This window comes from Apodemus sylvaticus, chromosome 13 (genome assembly GCF_947179515.1).
Source record: "Apodemus sylvaticus chromosome 13, mApoSyl1.1, whole genome shotgun sequence".
In the NCBI taxonomy this organism is placed as follows: Eukaryota; Metazoa; Chordata; class Mammalia; order Rodentia; family Muridae; genus Apodemus; species Apodemus sylvaticus.
Window position 1 is genome coordinate 88,569,642 of NC_067484.1, and position 4,619 is coordinate 88,574,260.

A 4,619-nucleotide genomic window follows, 5' to 3' on the forward strand; every position below is an offset into this window, starting at 1 on the left:
ACCTCTGAACACAATCATCACAACTTCATATGCCTAGGAGTCCACCAGGATCCTGAAACCTTACTATAGCAAGCCCTGAGAAATGAATATACATGGAACCCAAAAAGAAGGATCTTAAAATAGCAATTATAAATATGTTCAAAGACCCTTAAAACAATACGAATAAATCCCTTCATACATACCATGAAAATACTAACAATTCAATGAAATAATGAAAATTATTCAAGTCATGAAAGCAAAATTTAACAAGGAAAGAAAACACAAACTGAAATAAATTGGGAAAATGAAAAAAATTAGGATATCAAAAACTTCAGAAGTACTCCTCACTACGGATAACAAAAAAACTTGGACTGAAAATTCACTGTTGTGGAAAATATGTAGAATTAATGGATATCTTAGTCTAGGAAAATATTAAATATAAAAACACTAGGTACAAAATACCCAGGAAGTCTGGCTCACTATGAAAAGACTAAATCTAAGCATAATAAGAACAGAGGAAGGAGAAAAAAACTCAAGTCAAAGGCACAAAGAATATTTTAACAAAATTATGGAGGAAAATTTCCCCAACCTATATAAGGGGGTGCCTATTGAGGTACAGGAACCATACAGAACACCAAATAGGACCAGAAAAAAAAGTCACTGAAACATAATAATCAAAACACTAAACTTACAAAACAAAGAAATTATATCAAAAGCTGAAAGAAAACAAAAACCAACTAATATATAAAGTCGGGCCTTTTAGAATAACACCAACATTATCAATGGAGAATCTAAAATCCAGAAGGGCCAGAACTTCTGTTCTACAAACTCTGAGAGGCCTCAGATTTATACAGCAAAACTATCAATCACAATTGACATGTTCCAAGATAAAACCAAATGTAAGCAGTATCTATCAACCAATAGAAGGCACTAGTAGGAAAACTGCAATTTGAAGAAGTTAACAATACCAGAGGGACATAAGGAATAACTAATCCCAGAACAATAAATCAAAAGGGCAAAAGAGAGCAAAAAACCCACATCATATCAGCAAATAGCAGGAATCAAAAAACACTTCTAATTGATAACTCTCGATATTAAAAGTTATGATTCCCCAACAAAAAAGACATAGAATAACAGACTAGAAAAGAAAACATAATCCATCGTTTTGCTAAATCAAAGAAACATATCTCACCCTGACGGATAAATATCAATTCATAGTAAAAGATGGAAAAATATAGTCTGAGCAAATTAACCCAAAAAGGAAACAGTAATAGCCACTTTAATACCTGACAAAATAGACTTCAAGCAAAAAGCAATCAGAAAAGATAGGGAAAGACAGTACATAGTTATCAAAGAAAAAAAATCCACCAAAGTTTTTTTTTGGCATTTCTAAACATTTATGCACCAAATACATGGGCACCCCAAATCATAAATGACACTTTAAATAAAATCACACATTGATCCCTCATACAGCCATAGTGGATGACTTAGACATGCTATACAGATAAAACTTAGGTAAAGAAGTGCTAGAGTTAAATGCTGTCATATATAAAATGGACTTAGCAGATGTTTACAGAACACTTTGCCCAGTTTACAATACACTTTCTTCTTAGCACCTCCTGGAATTTTATTCAAAATTGGCCATAAACTTGGACACAAAGCAAGTCACAATAAATATATGTTGTGGATGGGCCTGGTGTTGTTCTTGTGAACCAATCCCCTAATGAATAAAGGAGCCAATCACTGGGTTCAGTAGGCAGGACTTCTGGGTTGGATGGAAGAAGACAGGAAGCAGGAGAGAATTAGGTCCTTTTGCAACAGGGACAGCAGTGAAGCTGCAATGCAGCAGGACTAAAGACTCAAGATCAACTTTGCTATCTTTCAAGTTTGATGGAAGAAAGGACCCTTCTTGAGTGAGAGGAGCCTTCCAGGGCTGTCTTCCAGGGCAGCAGCTGTATTATAGAAGCTTCACCTTCTGTGGCCCATCTCTGCCAGGTTGTAGGTGTCAATTATCTGGAGTTCTTGGGGACAGGTGCATCCATTTCTCCTAATGAGCAGTGATGCCCAGATTCATCAAGGTAGGGATAAACATGGAGTAATTGAGGCCAACAGGTTCCATGAAATTGGCCAAATGCACTAGGGTCCAGTCAGCTTGGGCAATGGCCAACCTGTTTTTGTCTCATGGAGACTCTGACTCAGAGCTCCACTCCAGCCAGCTTGCTAGGTTCCCACTGGCGGGTCACTACCAAGCCAGCCCCATGCTTCAAATTAGCCACAGTCTTTGTGGTGCACATCTGGCAAACCCATGCTTTGCCACTGTACCTTTCTACCTTGAACCCAGATGAGCTGCTGTGTGAAGGAAAACGGACAACAAACTTAGTTCAGAAACAATGGTAACTTAATCTCAGGGTGCAACAACTAAAATCTAATCTTGTAGACCTTAATAAAATCTGATTCCTCTGATGGCAAATCCTTGTGGATCTGCCCTGTTACTAGGAAACTCTAGCAGCTATATCTTATCCATATGCTGTCCCCATTCCAAAAGGACAACAATTGCCTCTTTTCTTCTACAGACATAATACTGTCTAAAGAAAGGACACAATTACAGGTTTAAGACAGATTGATTCTGCCGAGACAGAGTATGCTAGTCCTTAATATTCTGTTTTTCTATGTCTTTTAGATGATCCTGGGCAGGAGGCTGAAGACATGCTTTATCTTCCTGGCTTACTGGGGCTCTGTAGGTAGGCAGCTATCTGAACAGTTTGACTCAGTTCTAGAAGCTGTGTTAGGCTTCCTATATATTTTCACTTAATGTTGGTTATTCTCAGATTTCTGACTGGGTTGAAAAACTACTTATAGTCTCATAGCCAACCCAGGCTATATACTTTGAGAGAATAGATTTGAGTGGATGATTTTCAGATAGCATACTATGTAAAGCTAGAACATAGGTAGGTCCAGGAAGAATCATTAGTCTTTTAATTTAGGATAGATGACAATATTCTAGCTTAATAACATTAATAATGGATTGGGTGTTAGGTCTATCTTATATGACTGCGTGTTATGTTTTGGTAGAACAAATGTCTAGGCCAATGAGCCAATAGCTGAAATTTTTAAAATCTGCATTGGTCAGAAATGTAACCATAAGGATGTCAACTGTAAGTTGGATGTTAACTATAACTATAAGAAAAAGAAGTGGGTGAAAGGCAAATAAGAGAGAAGGAAATATACAATGAAGAATTGGATACTGAAGATCAATATCCAATTCTTCACAATTTGATTGAATCCTGGCTGCCAAGATTTTACCAAAGAGGATGCAACAAGACTTTCAGAATACTTAGCCGTCTGCAATACCTGATTCTTCTTTTAAATGTCTTCCATTCAATGCATAATGCAATGTAATATAGTGAAGAGGCGGAAGGTTCAAATCAGACATATCTGGATTAAAATCCTCCCTTTTGTTTTCCTACACCAAGGCCTTAGGTACCCCTTCCAGGGGCATAGACTGGGACTAACCAGAACAGAACAGATCAGCTCTCCAACAATACAGAGGGATGTCCACTGTAGCCAAATCTCCCCTTGCCTTATAGTTCAATGTCCTAATCAGGCATCTATAAGAACTTGATTTTTATTTGTTCATGACATATTAATATTCTCATGCATTGCTGATCCTGTCTAGAAGACAGCTTCGTTCATTCTTCTTTGACCAGTGTTCATCTTTTGAGTATAAAGATTGTGCTTGCCTCCCTGAATAGGTTGAGCTAGAAGATCTTTAATAAGTAGTTATGTGCTCTTAAAGAAGACTACTTAATCTCTCAGAGTGCCTTTTTCTCACCTTAAAAAATCTATATCTAATAGGCAAAATAAAATATATTTCTACCATTAAAATTATTAGATTAATGTATGTCTTTTATAAGCTACATCTCCTTAGAAAAGATAAGAAAATTGTGTAGGGGATATATTGCAATAACAGGAAGTCTCTTACTTCACTGTGATTTCATAGAAATTATAACAGATCTTATTGAAAATTATGTTAGAAAATTTATCATGTCTCTAAAGTATTTTCCTAAAATTTTCTTTCCTCCAAATGCTTAAATACATTTCATTTTTAAAAACAGATTGAACCTATTTACACATTATTGCTTCTGTATATCCATATGGTTTATTCATGAATGTCAATCACCAGGAAAATACTGTGCTCATGTAACTGACACCAAACACTGAAATTAAACAGTAAGTGTTACGGCTCACAAAGTGGAGCACAGGGAGAGAAAAGAGGATTAATAAATACAGCAAGAAGTCCTTGCTTCCCATCACAAGGAAGCTGCTCTGTGCCTCAGACTATTAAGCTTCCTCAAGACACATGCATAAGAAAATTCTTGCTCCTTGGAGCAATTAAGGACCCAGGAGCAAACCCCAAAGAGCCACAAAGTCATGCTAGCAGAAAAGCCATTGAAGATAATAAGCAATTAGGGCTGGCATTTTACAGAGCATAATTGAGAGATGATACCTTCTTAAAAGCCCCCGCTGATTAAAACTCAGTTTCTAAAGTGAACCACATGAACTGAAATAAGCACTAACAATTTCCCTGTAAACAGTGAAAATGACCTTTCATTAGAAATGCAGGTGCCGGTGCCGGCAAG